This window comes from Balaenoptera borealis (genome assembly GCF_965194805.1).
Source record: "Balaenoptera borealis genome assembly, chromosome: 15".
Lineage (NCBI taxonomy): Eukaryota > Metazoa > Chordata > Mammalia > Artiodactyla > Balaenopteridae > Balaenoptera > Balaenoptera borealis.
Genome location: NC_138871.1, coordinates 86606853 through 86630371, shown reverse-complemented (window position 1 = coordinate 86630371; position 23519 = coordinate 86606853).

The following is a 23519-nucleotide window of genomic DNA, read 5'->3' as shown; positions in this document are numbered from 1 at the left end:
GAGAATTTTAAGACAGGACTCCTGCTCTCAAGAAATTATAATCTGTGAGAACAACACAAAAACAAACTGTAAGAGAACAAACAACTCAGAGGAGGATTTATTTGGTGGTCGCGTGTGTGTCACAGACTGTGAGCACACATCAAGGGGAGATCGGGGAGATTGGGAAAAGCTGGGAGTGGCTGGACATAGGCAGAGGGGAGAGGGTGACCTTCTTAATGGGAGGCATGTGTATTCTAACCCAGAAAGTTCTTTTAGGATCACCAGATGGGCCTCTGCACTCAGAAGCAGAAGAAAACTCAGAGCTGACCCAAACCTGGGCGTACACCACAAAACCACAGGAACTCCACAGAAGTTTCAGAGAGGAACCTTCTAGTTCCCCCTCAGCAGAAGGGAGAGGAGTGCTTGATTCATGTGGATGCAAAACGCAAAGCTTCTCTAAAAGTTTTCAGACCCCCATCTCATTCTCGCCATTTTACAGCTGTGGTGACGTGGCGGTACTGTCACAAGGAGGCTGAAGAGTCATACACGAACGCAACAATCATCTCAGCGTGGAGACTAGTCGTACAAAATTGGGAAACCTGGCGATGCATCTGTGTGTAGCTGTCGGTGGCCTGACAGCCAAATTCCCCGTGTGCTTTGCAAAGAATTTTCACCACCTATGATGCCAGTTGACTAGCCAGGGCTCTCTTGGGTGTCAGGGGGTTCGGACAATGTTTATGGCAAACAAATTTCAGAAGTTAAGATCCTCAGAGCTTGGTCAAAGTCTTCAATACTTACCTACGCTTTTAGCTAGGGCATACTGTGTCTTCAGACTGGTGCAGAAAACTTCAGTGTTGTATTTTAAAAACATGATTCAATTCCACAAAAACCCATATCGAGCATACAGTGTGTGCCAGGCACTCTGCAAGACACAGGAATAGAGAGATAAACAAACTGTGTTTCCTGCTTTTAATGAGGACCTTGTCTCTCAAGAAAAACATAAGCAAATAAGTACAAGGGATGTGACAAGTATTGTAAAAGAATTACATTAAGCAGGCTAAATGTGTTACAGTGCAAGTCTGGGGCAGAACAAAACTACAGACCTATTAAGCTTTCACGGAACCATTTGACCACAATTTTCTCCTTGATCATAAAATAATAACATGTTTGTATACAACATAGTTTTTTTTTAAATTTTAATAGAGTATAGTTGATTTACAATGTTGTGTTAGTTTCAGGTGTACAGCAAAGTGATTCAGTTATACATATACATATATTCATTCTTTTTCAGATTCTTTTCTCATCTAGGTTATCACAAAATGTTGAGTAACGTTCCCTGTGCTATACAGTAGGTCCTTGTCTTGTTGGTTATGTATCTTATATATAGTAGTGTATGTTAATCCCAAGTTCCTGATTTATCCTTCTCCCCCTCAGGTTTCCCCTTTGGTAACCGTAAGTTTGTTTTCCATATCTGTAAGTCTGTTTCTGTTGTGTAAATAAGTTCATTTGTATCATTTTTAAAATTAGATTCCACATATGAGTGATATTATATGATATTTGTCTTTCTCTGTCTGACTTCACTTAGTATGATAATCTCTAGGTCCATCCATGTTGCTGCAAATGGCATTATTTCATTCTTTTTTATGGCTGAGTAGTATTCCATTGTATATATGTACCACACCTTCTTTATCCATTTCTCTGTTGGTGGACACTTAGGTTGATTCCATGTCCTGGCTATTGTAAATAGTGCTGCTATGAATATTGGGGCACATGTATCTTTTTGAATTATGGTTTTCTCCTGGTATATGCCCAGGAGTGGGATTGCTGGATCATAAGGTAGTTCTATTTTTAGTTTTTTAAGGAACCTCCATACTGTTCTCTATAGTGGTTGTACCAGTTTACGTTCCCACCAACAGTGTAGGAGGCTTCCCTTTTCTCCACACCCTCTCCAGCATTTATTGTTTGTAGATTTTTGATACCTGGTATTTAGAACAATGTAAAAAATGCAGGGGGTCCTGATAGCACACTATTTATTATGTTTTTTAAAATAAGTAAACACTCCTTTTCCCCATTCCCTATCAAGCTTTTAAAAAATACAAGGGGGTAGTCTCTCTTCGAAGATTTCCTACCTTTAAGAATATAAATCATATACTCATTTATACAAAATACTTTGAGTTTATTTAATGTAAAATCAAATGCTCGGATTGCAAGAGAATAACTACTGCAGCATTTTAACACCTCATACCTCAGATTTCCACATTTCATGTCCTTATTCCCCGAATTAGAAATAGTTGCCATCTCTACCCAATCAAGGCTTCATTTTATTTTCTGTATAATTGGCAGATTTGACTAGATAATTTTCACATTTCCTTTCTACTCTAAAATAACCAACATAATAACTATCGAGGGAGAGCACGCACAAGGGACCGTGGAAAGAGCACTGGCTTTAATCAGACGCAACTGGGTAATTCCTGTCCGTCTGTTCGTTAGCTGTGTGACCAACTGTTTCTCTGTCTCTAAAATGAGACTAACAATCCTTCCTTCAATTCCATATTTAAGGATTAAGTGAAATGAACAGTAGTAGCAGTAGCAGTAGTTGTAGTAGTAGCAGCAGTAGCCAGAGTAGTAGTAGCAATAGTAATAGCAGTAGTAGCAGCAGTAGCAGTAGTAGCAATAATAGTAGTAGCAGCAGTAGCAGTAGTAGTAGTAGTAGCAATAGTTGTAACAGTAGTATTAGTAGCAATAGTAGTAGCAGTAGTAGTAGCAGCAGTAGTAGCATAGTAGTATTTATAAAAATCATGGAGACATTGCCTAGTCTGAATGGAAGTCTAGAGATAGTGCAGGATTCAGGCTCAGTGGATCTGTGGTTCCTGAACTTTTTGCATCTGTTCTGTGGTGAGAATATCAGCTTCATTCTGTTGTCTGCTGCTCAAGGTTCTAAGCTGGCTGTACAATCACAGTTACATACTCCCTGGGTTCTTCTTTTTTCTTCTTTTTTTTTTTTTTTTCTTGAGAAGCCACATTAATCTTCACTACCCTTCTGGAGAATTATCCTTTTTTTTTTAATTGATGTAACATTGGTCCATCACCATACAGTTGACCCCTGTTACCCATTTCATCCTCCCCCCACCCTTTCCCTTTGGTAATCACTACTCTGTTCTCTGTATCTATGTGTTTATTTTTGTTTGGTTTCGTTTGTTCATTTATTTTGTTTGTTATATTCCACATATGAGTGAAATCATATGGTATTTTTTTCTCAATCTGACTTATATCACTTAGCATAATACCCTCAAGTTCCATCTATATTGTCAAAAATGGCAAGATTTCATCTTTTTATGGCTGATTCATGTTCCTGTGTGTGTGTGTGTGTGTGTGTGTGTGTGTGTGTGTGTGTGTGTGCATCACGTCTTCTTTATTCATTCATCCTGGGTTCTTTCTTATCCCAATCAAGACAGAGGTGTGGGGCTCTGCTTGCCAAATTCCTTCTTGTTCCAGAGTGACCCCATTGCACTCTCGTGGCATCTTGCCCGGGAGGATTTTAGCAGCAACCCAGGGCCACTCTGATCCTAAATGAAAACCCATCCTCCTTTGCTGTCTCACTCTAACCCACAGAGCTCATCAGAGTTTCTCGTAAGTTATCCCAGAGATACTAGGAACAAAGGAAAATCAAAAGGAGATACTGTCCATGATCATATTATCTTGCCTTTGTGAGATAAAGTTCAAAGTCCAAGCTGTGTCATCCCGTGCTGCTCAGTCTCAGGCAGAGGGTTCTTCCATCGCAGGGGAACTCATGTTCTTTCCAGACCTGCCACCAACGCTGATCCCCTCAGAGTGGGGTCACTTCTTTCCAGGGCTCCTCTTTGCCTCTGTAGGACACAAGATTTTTCTACCACTGACTCTCCAAAATTTGAAAAAGAAGCAAATGCCTGGCCCTTGAAGCAAATGTCACATGTAAAATCATGTTTCAGGACCAAATATTAAGTGTGGTCCAAACCAAAGACTCAGTGGTTTCTGAGGCAATTCGAGTTTCTGGAGCTGAGGCATCAGGATGGCACGTCTCTGTCTATCGTCTGAGATGCATGAGCTATGAGGGGGTTAATTAGGGACACATCCATTTGGCTTCTCTAATCTAGGGCCACACAATATCATCTTAACACAAACAAATGGTTTTGGTTAATGCTGCTAAAAACGTCTCCACTTAATTGATTGGCAGAGTAAAGTGACTTCTAATATAAAATTCCAAAATTTTGATTTTAGTACTGAAAACCCATAAGTGGAAAGAATCTAGAAAAATCCTTATCTGTAGCAATGAGACAGAAGATTCCTCACAGAAAGACAGCAGTTTCCTTTGGATCCAGACCACGGACTGACATGAGCAGAGAAAAGTCACTTGCCATCCAACCTCTTAACTTCTACATGGTAAGACAAGAAAATATTTGTTTCCATGTTTTCTAAATTTACGTGAAATTTTTTTTATTGTGGAGTTGCTCTGAGCTTTCCATCAGAAATATGTTAGTGGCCCATGTCCCTTTACATACGACGGATGTCGCAAAGAAGTTCTGAACAAACCAAATTGTTCAAGGTCAAATCGTATTGTAACTTCACCTGGAAATTAGTTGATGTTAATCAAATCGTATGATAAAAAGTTATCAGTGATTAATTTTTCTCTGAGTTCCCTCCACTGGACTTCTTTCAAATGAAGCAAATTTGCTTAATAGTAACACATGATTTTATACACAGGAAGGAATCCACTGTTTTTAGTGGTTTCACAGATATGCTCCTCATGTAACTGGCCATCCCACGTGTGTTCATTTTCCATGCTGCATAACAAGTCACCTCAAAATTAGCAGATTAAAACAACACACGTTTATTACCTTACTGTCTCTGTGGACCAGGACCCAGGTGCAGCTTAGAAAGGTCCTCCGCTCTTCTTGGGTCTGACAAGTCTGCAATGCAGGCGTGGTCAGAGGTAGACGAGGGGAAGACCTGCCTCTGAGTTCCCTCTAGTTGTTGGAAGAATTCATCTCCTTTTTCTTTTTTGCTGCTGGCCTTTGACTGAGGTCACTCTCGGCTCAGGGTCCTCTTGCAGTTTCCTGCCATGTGGGCTCTCCATGGGCTTCTCACAACATGGTGGCCCTTCCTCAAGCCTGCAAGGGAGCAAAGTCTCTCGGAGGTGTGCTAGCAGACTCTGATATGGTAGGTGCGTGTTCTTCTGCTTTAAAGATGTCTCTGCTTTAGAAACAGACTCACAGGCATAGAAAACAAATTTATGGTTACTAAAGGGGAAGGGGGGATAAATTAGGAGTTTGGGATTAGAATATATGCACTACTGTATATAAAATAGGTAACCAACAAGAACCTACTGTATAGCACAGGGAACTCTACTCAATATCTTGTAATAACCTATAATGGAAAAGAATCTAAAAAAGAAAATGTATATACATATATTCAGTTATACATACATATATACATATATATGTTATATACATTATATACATGTATGCATACATATATAACTGAATCACTTTGCTGTACATCTGAAACTAATGCATTGTAAATCAACTATATTTCAATAAAAATTCAAAAAATATGTCTCTGTTTTAATTTCTAATACAGTAAATATCAGCAGATGTAACCCCAGTAAACAAAACTTCCGTGGGGTCCTCAACAAACTCTAAGAGTGTGAGAGGGTCCTGAGAACAGCAAGTAGGAGAACTGCCTCTCTGGGGAGATTTGGGAGGGTCTGTGCACAAGCAGAGGAGCCTGGACCCCACCCCAGGTGACACACACTCACTCAGAGCCTGGGAGGGGCTTTTGTCTCCGTCTCTGTTCATAACTTACGACAACTTTGCAATCCTGAGGAGAGAAAAATTTCCGAGCATCAACACAGACACACTGGTGAGGGCCTAACACCCTGGCAGGCTGCGGCTAAACCAGTTACAAAGAAAATAAGAAAAGGAAGAAGGAGAACCATATAGGAGGAAAACATAAGAATTTTAAGGATGTAATTCTGCCTTATTTCCAAATCTAGGGATGATGCCGGTCGCGTTCCCCCCTCCCCTCCAGAGTGTGATTGAATGTCTGAGCGAGGCTCTTCTGCTCTTACTTAAGATCCATGTATCCAGCTACCTTAGCTTCTTCAAATAATCTAGGACATTAAAAAAAAAAAAAAACGAGTATGGTGAAAATGGCTCTTGGAAAGTACCTGCACCAAGCTTGAGGGGCGAGCAGGTGGGAGGGTGCATTACCTTTTTTTTCTAGAACACAGCTCTTTGTTATCAGTTTGCACAAAATATATCCAAGTTCCCAAAACTGCCTTTGGCTCTCTTATAGATTAGTTCGTTTCAGTAAACTTTTACTGAAAATGTCAGTAAATGTCAGTAAAATTATTTTTCTAATTAATTATTAAATAACAATCTAATCAAAATTTCAATTGACATATTCTATATGTTAACAAAATAATTCTAGAATTCATTTGAAGAATATATAAAGATAACTTTAAATATTCTTGAATATAATTTTTTTTTTCTTAAAAGGGCAATTGGTCCATAAGTAGCAGGGTTACTATGAGGATTAAATAATCAAATGTAAGCGAATCACAGAGGAGAAAACTAAATAAAAGGCATACAAATTGGAAAAGAAGTAAAACTGTCACTGTTTGCAGATGACATGATACTATACATAGAAAATCCTAAAAACACTACCAGAAAACTACTAGAGCTCATTGATGAATTTGGTAAAGTTGCAGGATATAAAACTAATACACAGAAACCTGTTGTATTCTTATACACTAACAATGAAAGATTAAAAGATGAGTGGAGAGATGTTACTTACCTAAATAGTAAAACTTGCTTTAAAACTAAGTCAAGAAAAAAACGTTGTCGCATTGGTATAAGAAGAATGGACAGATAAATAGAAGAGAAAAATAGTGACAGAAGACAAAACATCACAAACTAGAAAGAAAAGATGGACTATTCAGTGTGACTAGTATTTAAAAAATTGACTGTTAACAACTAAAATCAAGTGAGAACTTTACCTTCTATTGTCCACCAAAAATAAATTCTATATTTATTAGAGAGTTAAATACTTTTAAAAGAAAGCACAAAAAGGAACATATTTGTGAATCTTCAACTGATCTTTATAGAAGATGACTTCTTAAGCATTTAAACAATGAAAACAAAAAGAGAGGAAAATTATTGGTAAGTTTGAATGATGTCACAAATCATATAATGACATTATAAGGCAAATAATAAGGTAAAGAAACTGGAAACATATCCAAAATAAGTATGATAAAAGGTCAATATTTTAACTATAGAAAGAGCACTTATTCATCAAAAATAAAACTTCAAAATATTCAAAAATTTTTTGAAATATGAAAATGACTAAACATAAAATTTACAGAACCCATACAAATGGTAACACACTTGAAAATAGGTTCCACCAAGTGACAAAATAAGATACCATGTTTTACCCATCAAGGTGCTAAGCGTTTGTGGATGACACTTTACAACGCTGGCAATCATATGGCAGAAAGGGTGCACCTATATTATCCTTCAGGAGAAACATTTGGAAATATATGTCAAGAATCTTAGAAAATAAAACTAAAATTTAAAGAAAGAATTCTAACCAAATAAGGATTCTAAGCTTTATGTATAGGAGTGCTCTCCACATCGATTACTTATCATTGCAAACCGAGACAGTGCTTAATATCTTAATACTTCTGAAAATCAGGGGTAATAACCCACTTTGTGTATGTCGTGTGTGTACTTGTAACAAAGCCTGGCACACAGTGGGCATTCAAGTCATCATTGTTTTTACCATCTTTTGTTGTTCCAGCAAGATTCTGACAGCAGCTTCTCTCTGCCGATTCATGTGGTGCTTCCTGCCAAGTACTCCTGGTCCCAGGGAGCCCTCTTGGCTCCCCAGGCTGTGGGAGCAGTTGCCAGCCAAATACTGACGGTTCTGAAAGTGTACACTGAAAAGGGTACGTGCACCAAAAATTCACTTACTGAGATGATTCCCTTGAGATGGTGAATAATGGAGGAATATTATTTGTTACAATGGATATTTACATTCTTAATGAGTGATATCCAATTGCCAGTACATGCGATAAAATAATTTGGGTGGATGAGTTCAAGAAATGGAAAGATACAGGAGATAAATAAATGATAGCTAGATAGATTTATATACATAGTAGCTGCATAATATATAATAAATTAGAAAATAAAGGAAATTGTTCACATTATGAAAAAAATCATGGAAGAAGAAGGTCCACCATAAGACTCCTAGCTTTAACTATTGGAGTTAAAATGTAATTAATTGGACTTTTAAAAGTACAATTTATAGTCAGTGTTTCAGGGGCACATATATTTCATCACCTGAGGTACACACAGAAACTAATTCACGTTTATTTACATTTGAAAATCATAGTTATCAATGCCTACTGATCTTCCAACACGAATTCTGAAATAACCACACATAGCTGCAAATGGCTTGAAAGCATGACCACAAAGAGTGTGCCCACAGATGGATTAGCTCAGGGAGAGTAACTTGTTTTTTAATTCTTTTGCTTATTTAACAACTTAAAAATTAAGCACTAACATTTCCAGAGTGCTTAAAAGACTTCAACACAATAATGGCTCAGAAAAATTGGACAAATCAAATGTAGTAATTTAAAACCATGCTCATTTAAAAAGAATTCAGACAATTTTGTTTGAATCAAAATTTCAGTAAAACAGCTGATTATTGGCCTGGAAATAATTATTTGATTGGATGAATATTTCTTAATTTTAAGACCTCATATGAACTGCTGTGTATGCCCAAACCCCTAGGTATTAGCTTCCTGGAGTGGTTTCTCAATATATCCACTTCACAGAATGGTGATTGGTTAAAAGCTTGTCATATCAGCACTTTTTTAAACTTCTCCTCTCCATATGTTTAGCACTTTCTTGTGTGTCTTTGAGAAAATTTGTGTTAAAAACAACAAAAAGAAATTAATCACTGAAATAATGTCATCTTAACCACACTGAAATCTTTGATCCCGAATCTCTAGCTACTGAAACTCAACCCAAGTTGTGTCCGTGACAGAGCCACAACCAAAAACACTGTTTCTTCCCCTAAACCCAACTTCATGGTTTTATTCTTTTTGGCTTTGTCTCAAACTCTCCTATAAATAAGTTTTCCCTGCAGCTCAGTAATAAGATGAGGTAAGCCACTCCTTTTCCAAATTATAGAGATCTAGGAAAGCAAAGGTTGAGAGTAAATAAGACAACTCTAAAATAGGTCTAGAGGCAAAGACTCCTTGCTCCAGGTCTGGCCCCGCAGTAAACACACACGCTCACAACGTTTCTCCTTTGTAGATTCTGAAAAGTTTCATGAGCCAGTATCTCACAAACATCTGCCTTCATTATAATTATATTTCTATTTCAGCTGCACCAAGCTATTTACAGATGAGCTTGCTCATAAAGAGCTTTATAATTAAGCAAACAGAAATATCTTTTTATAGGATGCAGATCTAGGGGTGATAATCACACACAAAATACACAGCAACAGTTGCAAATAGAGTGTTTAACGCTAGTTATATAGTTAGTGATGTGCTCAATAAAGCTTGACATGTCTTTGTTCCTAAATACGAGAAAATATGGTCTTTGCTATGCAACAGTGTAAACTGTCTTCTCTTTTTTTTTTTTAAGCAAAGGCCATATTTTTCAGGGTGAGTTTTTTAAATGTGTGTGTATGTGTGTGAGTGCATGTGTTTTATATAACAACAGGGTTAGAAAAAGCACACACATATTCTCTGGCTTAGTAGGGTTTGAAATTTGCCTGGTACTTGGAGAAAGAGAAGTGATTCTAAATATTAGCAGCAATGTATGGTTACACAGAGTGTGACAGATTAAATTAGTAGATATTATGTGATGGTACTATAGTAGTAGCTGCCAGACAAAAAGAAACCTAAAATACTAATCACAGGATAAAAGAAATTTCTCATGTTCCCATAAAGTCTACCCAAGCCTTTGGGTGTACATTTCAGCAGCTCTCAACCCAAACTCAACCTGTGCAATGAAGCTCTTATTTGATGAAAATGTTTGCTTTCTCATTTTGTAGACTTTCTTGACCATCCAGAAGTCACGCAATCCCAAAGACTTTGGGCAAAAAAATATAACCATTGTTTGTTAAGATTCAACCCTGGCATAGAAAGGGTCACATATGTATTCAACACTATGTTCTAAAAGGTGTTTGTCCAGCTCATATACAGCTGCTGAGTGTACGATGGTGTCATGATTTAGAAAATGGTTTGACAAGCACACACACTCACAGAGTCTTAAAATGATAATGTGCTTTGACCTAGTAATTCCAATTGTGTGCATATATATAAAGAAAAAGAAGTCCAAAAAGCATGAATAAAATAGCTTTCAATGAGTAAGATATTCATCATATTACTTACTATTGTTATAAAATAAAAATGGAATGTTCACAAATGTCGGATTGTAGGTGAATGGAGAAATAATTTATGGTATTTACATACATTCAGTGTAATGTCTTGCAGCCATAATTCATTAGTATTCTAAACACTTATAGTGATTTGGAGGAATGTTTACTACATAATGTTAAAGGACAAAAATAGGATAAATTGCACAATATACTCTCAACCATGTACAAATGAAAGTACCAAAAATTGGAAGGAAATACATCAAAGTGATAACAGTGGTTAGATTAGAGAAATGGGTTATAGGTTAATTTTATTCCATTCTTTTTAATGAGGTGTATTTTCCAACTTTTATATAGTATCTACTAATTTTAGGTTAAATAAAGACTATTTTAAAAATATGACCAATCTCAAGATGCATAATAATAATCATACAATTTAGAATTGTTCAGCTATGTTTTAGAAAGGCTTGAATCATCTTTTCTTACAACTGACTTGAGTAACTAAACATTTTCCATTTATGAAATGTAACTGTATCTTGGGTCCACATTCCACCCAGTCTGCCAGAACAGGGTTGACAGCATGTGTCCCTAAGACAGTGATAATTGTTCTTTAAGAGAAGAAAAATGAGACCATTGCTAGAAAAGGCCATGGGCTCTGGGTATATAAGTTGTGACATTCAACATACTTTACCTGCTTGTTTGCTTGACCTTCTCTCCTGTTCTGTGTATATGTGTGTGCATGTCTTTTCTCCCCTCATTTTCTTCCAAGCCTCTACATTTTCTTACTTACCTTACATCTACGTCTTATACCTTTCTCTCTTCACAATTCATAAGGAAAGAGGACGAACTGATATTTATTGAGTTTCAGCAATTCACCAGGTGGTTTACAATTTTGTGAAATCTTTTCGTCTTCATACCATCCATGAGAAGTGGGTTTTTTTTTTTTTTTAAATCCAATACCTTTTTTTTTTTTAATCACTGCATTTTATTTATTTATTTATTTATTTATGGCTGTGTTGGGTCTTCGTTCCTGTGCGAGGGCTTTCTCTAGTTGTGGCAAGCGGGGGCCACTCTTCATCGCAGTGCGCGGGCCTCTCACTGTCGCGGCCTCTCTTGTTGCGGAGCACAGGCTCCAGGCGCGCAGGCTCAGCAGTTGTGGCTCACGGGCCCAGCTGCTCCGCGGCATGTGGGATCTTCCCAGACCAGGGCTTGAACCCGTGTCCCCTGCATTGGCAGGCAGATTCTCAACCACTGCGCCACCAGGGAAGCCCGAGAAGTGGGTTTTTTGACCTCATTTTAAAGGTGAGCAGAGGCCCAGGGACTTTTCCCCAAGCCATCTTGTCAGTAGTGGAGTGAAAATTCAAATTTCTGGTCTGTCTGCCTCTAAATCTTTACTGACTGACTGAATCAATTTCTTGCCCATGGTGTCTGATGTTTTCTCTATGATATTAGACTTCAAAGACCCATTATAATTGGACTTTGATTGAACCTCAAAAATGAGAGCATGATTCCCAGGTCTGTGTTCAGCCCAAAGTATCTGTCACCCGTAATTTTACCTAATCCACAAGGTAACATACACGATTAAACATAATATTAAGTAGGAAACGAATAAAAATAAAATAATACCAAAGTAGTTCAAAGGAGCAGATTAATTGATGTTACTTGACGTCAGATTGATCTGGTCATTGTGTGAGTTCCTCCCTAAGCTTTCCTGTCACTGTGTAAAGAGCTACTTCCTTTCTGTTCTATTAAACCTGTTTACTTTTTGTTTGAAGATACGTTTTCTGGTTGTTGGTGTCCAGGATTTGCTAACTTCACTGATGTTCAAGTTAACTATCTCTCATAATGCTGCAGGCGTGGAGCATATCCCCTTGACTTCCAGATCAAAAGCCTGCTGGCCCATCCGTAGTTATCAGGCCTCTTCAGTCTCTCTGTGCAATGTCCCTGAAATGCAAGTACCTACCTGTATACACTCTTTTCTGGATTTGAGCAAAGTATGGCTCCTTCTCCAGCATTTTCAAGTTAATGCTGCTGCCTGCATTCTTTCCCATAAAAAAACCTTCCCAAATAGCCCTATCTCAAAAAAGAATTTTTACTCTCCTAGACTCTCCTATGATCCACCCTCCTCGTTCCTCCTTTCACAGATTATTTATTACCCTCCTTTACCAAAACCCTACACTGCCTGTTCCTTCTCTCTCCTTTCTGTTGTAGTTGCACTACTCCTAAAGCTTCATCCATCACCTCTCTGCCTCTACGTGATTGACTGAAAAAGAAAATTGTGTTTTTCCTGGCCTTCCTCTCCACGGCTGCAACACTGAATTTCCAGACACTGATTTGCTTTCACTCTTAATTCTCTCTAGCAACTCAGACTCAACCGGTAGAATCCTACACATCACTGCCCTCCTTAAATGGCTCTTTCTGCAGACTGCTCTTTCTGGTGAATGGAATGTTCCACCATGGGGACCCACACTTCAGTATAATTTCTGAATCCTTTCACACTGCTACTTCTCCCATTCAATCAATCGTTTAATCCTGACATACTAACTCATAACAAACCCATCGTTGCAACCCATCCAGGGCCAAGGTTGTCACATTCACAATTACGAGACACTTTTTGATAGATATCTAGTTGGAATTAAGGGAGGATTCTGGGTTTTCCCTCACAAGCTTGGCAGATATGTCATAATTAAAACAAGTCTCAGCTGAATTCTGAACCACGTCTATTTATTAGTACGTAGGAAAAAAATGCATCTCACAACCTATTCTAACGAATCGATGAAATCCAGCTCCCTGTGCTTTCTAATAGTCTGAGTATTTTGCATGAAATATCCACTCAATGCTGATATTCTAGCAGCATCATTCAGCTGACCGAGTTCAAGTCAGATGACAAAAATATCAGCGAAACAGAGACAGGATTGGAATCCGTAGCCTAGGGGTCTATTCCAATGGATGTTGGAAATTAGGCTTACTGGAACTTTCTATCTTGTTCACACAAAGGCAGAATTGACTGAGTAATATAGCTAGTCAGATCACATGTGTTTCTCCATCAGTTTTATTTAATTAGTATTTTAAATTATATATTAAGCATCAGTGACCTCACTAACTTAAAAAAAGGGCTAAGACCTTGACACTAAGCTGCGTCTGTGGTACTTGTGGTCCTTCCATTCCAAACCTCACCTTCACGGGGGTAACGGAATTCTGTGCCCAAAGTTCTTTTGCATTCTGCTTAGATTCTTCTATTGTATCTATATGTGCTCCTTAAAAAAAGCATATATGCATATTTTTATTGTAATTATTTTTAATGTAAGATTATGTCATATATAGTCTTTATGACTCTTTTCACCTAAATACCTTGTTAATGAACTTTAATATTGTTGCAGGTAGTTATAGTTTGTTTTGACTATTTTATATTATCTATTTATTCATCCACTTTCTAGTTGATGGGCATGTAGATTATTTCCAGATTTGGGGAGGTTTTTTGCTCTTTTGAACAATTCTGCTCTAAACATTCTTGTACAATCTCTTGCCATACATATACAAAAGTTTATCTTCAGCATAAATTGAGTTGTGGAATTACTGGGTCAACAGGATAAGTAAATGTTTGGAAGAAATATGCCAAACCCTCCTCCACCATGGTTGCCACAGGGACCCTCCTATGAGCAATGTAAAAGAGCTGTTCTGTGATGTGTCCCCCCAGCAATGATTTCTAATTGATATAAAAATAAGCAAATTTTTAAGTATTGTCAACCAAATGGTATAAAAGTGGTATCTCAGCATGGTCGTGATTTGCATTACCTTGATGACATGATAATCAAGAATTTATTGGCTAGAAAATGTGTGCTTATCTTTTGACCATTGTTCTATTGAGTTAGGTTCTTAATGAGTTTAAAGAGTTTTTTATGTGTTCTTGACATGTGTCTACATATGTTACCCACCATTAATTTCAGCAATGAAAAACCGCCCACGTTTTCCCACCTTTTAATAAAATGTATTACGTTATTTAACAAACCATCTGATTATAATGGGAGTTAACTCAGCAGAAGAGCCTATAGCAGCCTCCTCTGTAACCTGGGCCTCTGCTTAGGGCATGTCCTCAATTAGTGGATATAAATGTCAATTAAGTTCCTCTTGGGTATAGTTTAAAGTTTGCATATTTGTATGTATTTACCTACATACATACACATAGACACATGCACACACACATATACATACACACACACACAAACACATAAAACACTGCCCAAAATAAATGACAGTGTAAGTCTCATCTTTTCTGACCCCAGGCCCCCATCCCTGGGGTCCCTTCCAGGGGTCCCTGTGCCCAGTCTCTCCTCTTCATGCAGCCTGTACATGGACCTCAGACTCCTCTCTCAAAACATCAATTTTGCCAACTCTCAAAATTAGAGCAATGCTTAAACCTCTGCATTGCCTAGCACATAAAGTGAAAATTCCTAGCCCAGCACCTCTGTCCTATTTGACCTAAGCTATCTTCCCAGGCAAACCTGCTCCTGCTTTCCCACATGAGTGGAGCCTAAGGGCCTCCATCCCAATTCTAGCACTTGGCAGCTGTGTGACACACAAGAAGTCACTTAACCCAATGAAAGCTCAGTTTCTTCTTCTATAAAATGAGGACAATCATAGTGTCTAACTCATGGGTTCACAGGGTCGACCTGGGGATGAAGAGAGGTAATGCTTTGTCAATATTTAGTATAATGTCTACATGGCAAACGATCGCTAAATGTGTGTTGTTGTTTAGGTGCCTAGTATTGCTGGAATTATTATTTCATTATAGCCAAACTCTTCATCTTGTTAATCCCCAAATATTGCTGGAGTGATTTGTTCTTCCAGTCTCCCTTGCTTCTTCACATAGATGTCTTACTCAACTGTCTGTATGATGACATGGAATGCTATCAACTTCAGAATCTCTAAGCACTTTGGTAACACTTCCTCTATTAATACTTATGCCTCGCAGTTCCTTGTACAAATATATTTATCTCTATCATTCCTGTGCTACTTGAGAGAAGGACCAGTATACGGGTCATCTTTTTTTTCCAGCATCCAATGCCCAGCCCAGAACAAAACTGATGCTCAAAAAGTGTTTGTTGTTTGAATGATTTCCTCTTCTTCTCTTTCCTTCTTTTTTCCTAATCCTCAAAACCCACATATAAAATCCTTATTAAAATGTTATTTTTATTTGTAACCCTATAAAACCATGACTCACGATACCCAGTCTTATTGGCTGCCTCTTCCATTTCCCCCTCCACAATACACTCTGAACCTCTCTTTCCCCACATCCCTCTGTTTTCCCAAACCACTCACGGTGTAGAGCCCTTGAGAGCTGAGTTCTCACTCTGCCTGGCTGCTTTTCCAGAAAGAACGTTCCCAGTCATCGTGTTTTCTTCCTTTAAAACTCCAGCAAGAGAAACAAGTGGAGCAGATAACCCCTTGATACTCTGTCGGGGTCAGAGTTGGGGAGGGGCGGAGGAAAGCGTAGAATCCCAACACGTCAATATATATACTTTTGCTGCTGTTTGTAACATTATCATGCATTCAGATTATGCCTGGGGACAGACCATATGCATAAATATAAACTACTCCACATGTCTAACTTTAATGTCTTTAAGTATTACTTCTTCCATCACTCTTTTCCTGGCCTGAGACAAGTCGCGTAATGCAAAGTGTCATGTTCTGTCTCATGTCACTCACAATCACCATCGCTACATTATTTGATTAATTTCATAAGATAGCACAGTCAATTCAATGAGTAGTTCAAGGGCCAGTGTACGACCCAGAGCTGACATCCTTCTGCAATACAAGCTCAGACTTCTTGGAGCAAAGATGCTTCACACTGAACGAGAAGGGTATCCCTCAGCATCTCAGCGTCATGCTCTGTTTACTCTTACAGGTCAAAAGACATGTTTCAGAAGGAAAAAAAAATCAGACATCATCTATGATCTATTTTTAAAAATTCTATTATGTTAAGGATAAAAAGAAAAGGTAGATGATGTAAAAGAGGGTAACTATATGCAAATGATGCCATGATTATGTGCATAATTATTGGAGCTCATTACTCAGGCATTCCAATCTACCTCTAGCTCTGTGATTGTGGGTGCCAGGATCCAGCGCAGGAAAGAGAAACTACTCAAGATATTTGGAGCACAAAAATACTTGCTACAAGGAATTGGGTGCTTATCATTGAGCAGACCAGAGGGATGGAAGCTGGGAAGCTGCCTTCCAAATCTCACTCAGCTATTTCTGATGGCAGGGAGACAATTCTCATTCAAAATCCTACACAATAATGTAAATCAACTATACTCCAATAAAAATTTCAAAAAATAGTTATACTCAAAAAAAAAAAGAAAAACACAAAGTTTACAGAAATACTTATTCAACATGAATAAATACTTACTCAAAAAAAAAAAAAAGCCTCGCTGCTGAGAAGTACAGGCTCTCGCTTTTTGACTTCTCCAAGTAGAAAAGGTGAATGTGGGTTGAGAGCCGATCCAGCGTGAGGTGGAAACAAATTGTTAAAATGTGGTGCGGAGCCAGGTTTAAGCTCAGACCATTTGTTCTTGAGCAAGTCTGTTACTGTCTCTGAACCTCGGTTTTTACACCAGCAGGATAAAGACAGACCTATTGTCCTTGTCTCGGGGTTTTGAGTACTGAGTAAAATGCACAGAAAGAAAGAGTCCAGAGCCTGGAACGTAGTAGGCACTTGATAAATTGAAGCTTCTATTGCTGTCACTCGGGAATGAAATTGTGGAGATGCTGGCAGTCAAATGCTTGTGTTCTCAGTTCAAATGTGACTGTGGGCAAAGATAAACCTAAGTACCAACTATGTGCTTGGATGCTTTCATGACCCCGGCCCCGTTATTAATAACAACGACCCCATGGGATGTACGTTGGTCTCCATTCTGTGACTGAGGGACCAGAGAATCAGAGAGAACACGAACGATAGAACCTGTGACAAGACCCTTTCTCCCTCCCTCTTCTCCCCATCACACACACAGAAGCTGAATAAAGTCCCGTGTTCTTTCTTGGATGCCCCCCTGGAAGGGCTAACACTGATGTCGGAATCTTTCGCTCACATCACTCTTCATTACTTGCAGGGATAAGGAAAGTGTGGACACCATTGATCAGTCTTTCTAGTCTGACAAACGTCTACTTAACTCTGCACTCATGATCTCCTCACAGTTTTATGTAAATCTTCTCCAGTCGTTTGAATTGTCAGAGAATTTCTAGCTATGTCATTTCTGCCTTCTCCTCCAGCCTTCCAGTTACAGGGAGCTCATTCATTCATTAAAGCATCACCTTATATTCGTGTCTGATGAGCTGGGCATCCTGATGGAGGTTCAGTGATGAGCAAAGCTCAGACCCTCCCCTCAGAAGTACACAGAGGGAGAGAGATGGGCACCCAAGTTTCAGCACTGACATTTGAAAAGACTTTATTAAAATGCTTGACTCCAGATGGTAAGAACTCTGGAAGCAAGATTAAGTCTACCCCAGGTGGGGTGCAGGGTGCAAGATGACAGGAAGCTTCACACAGAAATGATTTTTGAGCTGAGCTTTGATGAGTTATGCATCTTCCCAAGTGGAGAAGCAGAAGAGAATTTGTCTGGAGTTCTGAAGCCTAGGATGTCCTAAAAAGGGTCTCAACCCTTTGGCAGCTTCACATGAGTAAACTCTTCCAACACAGCGCCGGTGATGTCCGGATATTCTGGGTCACTGCGTTTTGGAAGGGACGAGGGAGAATGGTAAAACCTGCAAGTTCTCTTTGTCTCAGATCCTGGAAGTTCTAACCCATTGATATTGAAAGAATGGAAATACCATCTGGCTTCAGATGTGACGGACAGTGGAACGACGCTCAGAAGGAAGGAAAGCGTAAGCTGAAGCCTAGGACAAGATGGCGCCCAGTCCAAGGAATGGTGGGGCTCCACGTGCCTGTGTGGTTAAGGGGTGGGTGGGAGACAGGGCTTGGTGGGGAGAAGAGGCTGGGTGGGTGAGGAAGGGTCAGTAGTGGGAACAGTCTACGGCAGTCTTTCAAGGCCAACATAAGGAATACAGAGCTGATCCTCAATGCAATGGGGAAACTCTCTGCTTATCTCCAGTCTCACCTCCACCAGTCAACTTTCTCCTGCTGCCACCAACCCCAGTGAGGTTCTGTTATCCTTATTAGCAATACATTTCTCTCTCTCTCTCTCGTGCTCAATATTTTATTATCTTGTCATGAATCTATAATGTCTTTTTACATGGATCCTATGTCTAGGTTAAGAACTGTATCTGGTTTAGTTTTTTATTGTTTTCTCTTATCAGGCATATGTATACATTTAATATACATATGTATATTAAATAAAAAATACGACAGCTCTAAAATACTCTAAGGAAATGTTATTTTGTTCCTTACGGTGTACAACTCATGGTAGGTCACAGCGCTGCAGTAAACAGAGGTGAGAATCTAATATCAATGGCACTTTCATGGGACCACAGTCCCATCATCCCTTACTTTCTGCCAACACTCCCTACCCAGTGATGGTAGGAATACCTGGGGATGCGGTAGCAGCAAGCAAACATACAATGCAGACAGATTAGCCAGTGAAGAGCCTTTATTTCCTTTTGAAGAAGCAAGACTCACAGCAGGCATTGTTCATGCATGTCAAGTTTGAGAAAAGCCAGGAGACTCTTCTCTGTGGTGGAAAATAAACGTAAGCGTTTCAGAACTCTCCACACACTCCCAGAACTGCAGTCGGCAGGAAGAACATGTAATGCCCCAGTTCTTTCTGAGATTGAGAAGTCTTGTAGGCAGTTCAGCTGCCCCCTACAAAGATTCAGGCCCTTGGGACAGAATAGAAATGAGTTTCTGCTGCTACTCCCTTCTCATCTATGGGTGGTTGGCCCTGAAAACTCCCCAGGCTGGGAAGGTTTACCAGAGAAGGGTCTGTCTAAGACTGCTCTGCCCAAGACCCAGACACCAACGCTCCAGCCAACATCTCCAGGGTGGACAAGGGTATGCCAACCCCAGATGCTGAGGCTGCCTTTTTAGATGATATGTCCAAGCATCAAATTCATCCCTATGAAGGGGATATTAGAGCCTTTAGCATAACTCCCTCCATCCAGCCTGCCTAAAACAGACCAGTCTGATCTGTTCTGGAGAGGTGGGATTCCAGGACACTGGGGCTGGAGGGAGAAGCATCACACCAAGATTTATGAGGACACTGAAAACAAAGTGAGTGGGAGTGAGCAGAGCTGAGGACTGAGTTCCAAAGGAGAAGCTGAGCCTAATGCACCAAAGAGGACGGTCATAGCGAGTTGTTCAAACTGAGGGACTGAAGGCAGTTGTCAAGCCAGAGCTTTCAGCTAGGAATATTTTTGAGCAATAATACACTTTACAGCAGAGGGGCTATGACTCCATTAGGTCCCCTGGCCAATAGCCCCCATGCCTCTGTGGCAGCCTGCTGTGCCCCAAGTATTGCTGCAGCTTTGGAATGAGCATCAGGGGCCTCCTTTATGTTTTATCGTAACGTCTCTGTCAATGCAAGAAATACAAACCAGACATACAATATAGAGTCAGTTTCTCTGGGGATGGTGGAGCCGTTGGTCCTCAGCCTGAAAGTATCTCCGACCAAGAGGCGATATGGGCAGTTGTTCAGTAATAGGCCCCTCTAATCACAAACCTGGCTCTAGATTGAGGTTCTGTGAGCCACCGGTCCCCCAGCAAGGGGAGGCTGTCAGCATGGCCGGGTCTGGGCCTGGTATGAAGCAGAGCCCAATGGACCATGCCCCCGTTTCCTTAGCCCCCCTGCTGCCCAGGCTCAGCACTCCCTGGAGAAGGAGGCAGGCGTCCCCTGCACTGAATCTCCCAGGGGCCAGAAACTTCTGAAACACCATCGACAGAAACCATCGAATGTTCAGGGAGTGAAAGATGTGCCAGGGAGTTTTTTGATGGCAGTCATGGGGCACAAATAGCCTGTAATTATGACAGTCCCCTAATCCAAAATCCTAAATGGGCATGATGGTTTGGGAAGACATGCAGAATCTCCAAGCCCATGGCCTGTTTGACAGTTGGTTTCACCACTGAATACTCTTGACACCCTGAGTGTATAACCCACACCCTTCCAAACCCAGCTCAAGTCCTGCCTCCAGAAAGCCCCGATTTCTCTTAGCTGCTCTTCTGATGGCTCCTCTTCTAAGGCCCTAATGTCCTTAAGGTATGTGTCCCACAATTTAATACTTGGTGGATACTGTATGTTATCTTGTGTTGTTCCAGTGGTTCTAGAGTGATAGCCCTGCTGCAGAAGGACTGCCAGCTCTAAGAGAGAGTACCTTTCTCTGTTTTAATCCATCTCTCCCAGATTAAAACTTCCTAGTGGCTTCCCACTGCTTCCAAGATTTGCTTAAACTACCGCTTCTGGCCCATGGTGTCTTCATCATGGCTCCTAGGACCACTTCTTATCTCAACTCCTGCCACATGCCAACAGTACCCTTTGGCTGAGTCACACTGGACAACATAGAATTTCTCAAAGGATCATATGTCTCATGCATCAGAGCTTGGGGCAAATAGTTCCCATAGCCTGAAATAGCCCACGACCTCCTCATTCTTTTCTTGAGGCTACTTCTCCTGTCCTTCAAGTTGCCACTCAAGGGTTACATTCTTCTGAAGGCATTTCCAGAGTAGGTAAAGAACCTGGATCCAAATAATTCCTTAGTAACGTAAAAGTACTTATGACTTGAGCAGTCATTACAGTTCTTTGCTGTTAAACTAGACTCACTCCCCTTTGGGAGCAGAGACTGTATCTCATTGATCTGTGAATCCTCAGAGTTTAATTCAGTGCCTGGCTTAACAAATGATTATTGAATGCATGAATGAATAGAGAAAGAAAAAAGATGAATACATGAATGAATAAATAAATAATTGGAAAAGGAGTAAGTTAAAATGAGTAACAATGTAGCATAACCTTTTTGACCATGTCTGCGGTTGATTATCTGTTGCATATAAATGCTGTAATCATGTGCTTCTTTTAACTGCCTGCATTTTCTCTGGGAAGCTTCATCTACTTCCTTGGTTTCCTTTCTTCTATACATGCATGCCTCTAACATCTTCATTTCCAGGTCAGAGAGTAATCTTCTGAGTTTCATTCTCCAACACATGATTTCTTAGTTGCATACCTCCACTTGGGATATCCCACAAACATCTAAAGTTCAGAATGTTTCCAGCTCATGATCTTTCTGATAGAATTCAATTATTTGTGTTCCTTCCCTCAGTGAAAAGAATCATTCCCATTTTGTTCACCCAAATCAGAAACCTAAGTGTAATCCTTTTTCCATACAATTTTCAAATGTCCACATCTAAGCCAGCCCTAGTGCTTCTACCTTATAACTATCTCCAAATACGCCCAATTCCCTCCTAGCCCACTGGCATTGCTGTAGCCCAGAAGGTACTCTTACCTCTCCCGGATGGTGTCAACAGTCCCAAGGTCTCCCCGCCTGCATTTGTCCTGCTCACATCTACTCTCTGCACATCAGTGGGATGCTCTGTTACAATCATGTTACCCCAACGATCACAGCCTTTTAGTTTTTCTCTAATCCTCTCAGGATAAAGTTCAAACTCTTAAAAAGTTTACAGTGCCCTTCCTGCTCCTCACCTGCTTAGCCTTCAGCCAAGTAACTCACTACTTCCTACCCCCTGTATTTTCCAACCATGTTAAACCACCTTCAACTCTCCAAAGATATGACACCCTCTGGGGCGCCAAGCTTATTCACATATGGCACTTTCATCGTGAAGCACCTACTCTCAGTCCTCTTACATGGCCTATGTACCTCCTTGCTCAGCTGGTATGTCATGTCCTATGAGAAGCCTCCCTGGTCCTCTGGGTTTGGGCCCTCCCTAGGTGCTTCTGTAGGATCCTGCACTACCTCTAAGTAGCATCTACCACACAACTGTAGCTTTCTGCTAGTACATCTCTTCTCTCTACCACTCTAGGAGCCATTGGAAGAGGGATGGGGAGCATGGGGAAGGGTTGATAACTGAGCATTAACAACATCCATCAGAATCCCTTCCTTTGATACAGATAATTGATCATTTCTGTCTCCTCCTAATTGCTCGACAATGAACATTCAATCTCCAGACAAGTCCCCCACCTCAAGCTCCATACCTACTGCTTTCTTCTACTTCTGAGCTGCTCCTGCATGGAGATGGTAGACATGCACTGGAGCACCAGGAGGTAAGTATTTTATCAGTCTCATCCATGATTACATTTCTAGCACCCAGGAGAGTAAGTTTTTTAAAAGATATGTGGGATACTGAATGAATGCTGGACGTTCAGTTAACCCGTAGGCACTTGCAAATGGTCTGCTAAATTTCAGAAACAGTGCTAGGATCCTGGGGGAATGCAAAGATGTATTTCCTGACCTTTAGAAGAGTAGAGAATCTAGTTGGGATGACACAGAAACATATAATAAAAATATTACTATGGCACCAAACATTCTTCCAGGGATCTGTGAGAAGGATTTGGCTGGTGCTTGAAAATTCCAAAGAAAAAGCAAAGGATTAGGATTTCCCTGGTGGTCCAGTGGTTAAGATTCCACGCTTCCACTGCAGGGGGCGTGGGTCCTTCTTGGTCCTGAAGTCCCGCATGCCGCACAGCGTAGCAAAAAATTAAAATAAAATTATAAAAGAAAAGGATTAATGGCCCAAGGCATGATGGTTAGCAGATTAGAGAAGAAAGAGATCAGTTTGCACTGAAGTATCTTCTGAACTTTGGAAACAGCAGGGCAAGGCAGGATTATTATGTCATACATTTGGGAGCTGTACAGAGATGGAAGAGAGAAGAAATAGACGTTTGTTGAATAATGTCTATGTGTGCGTTACAATTCACGTGAAGTACTCATGTTGTTTCATTTAATCCACTAGATTAAAAGTAAATGTTATTTATTTTAAATTTTTTCTGTTTTGACGGCAAGGAAAATGAAGCTTGGAGAAGTTAAGTAAATTTCTCAGGCGCCTACGGAAATAGCAGGACCACGATCTTAATCCCACCTTGTTTGGCCCCAGATCTGTTCCCTTCCTCCAGCCTGGCTGGGGAAGTCTGGATGTGCAGATACCGTGTAGGGCCATA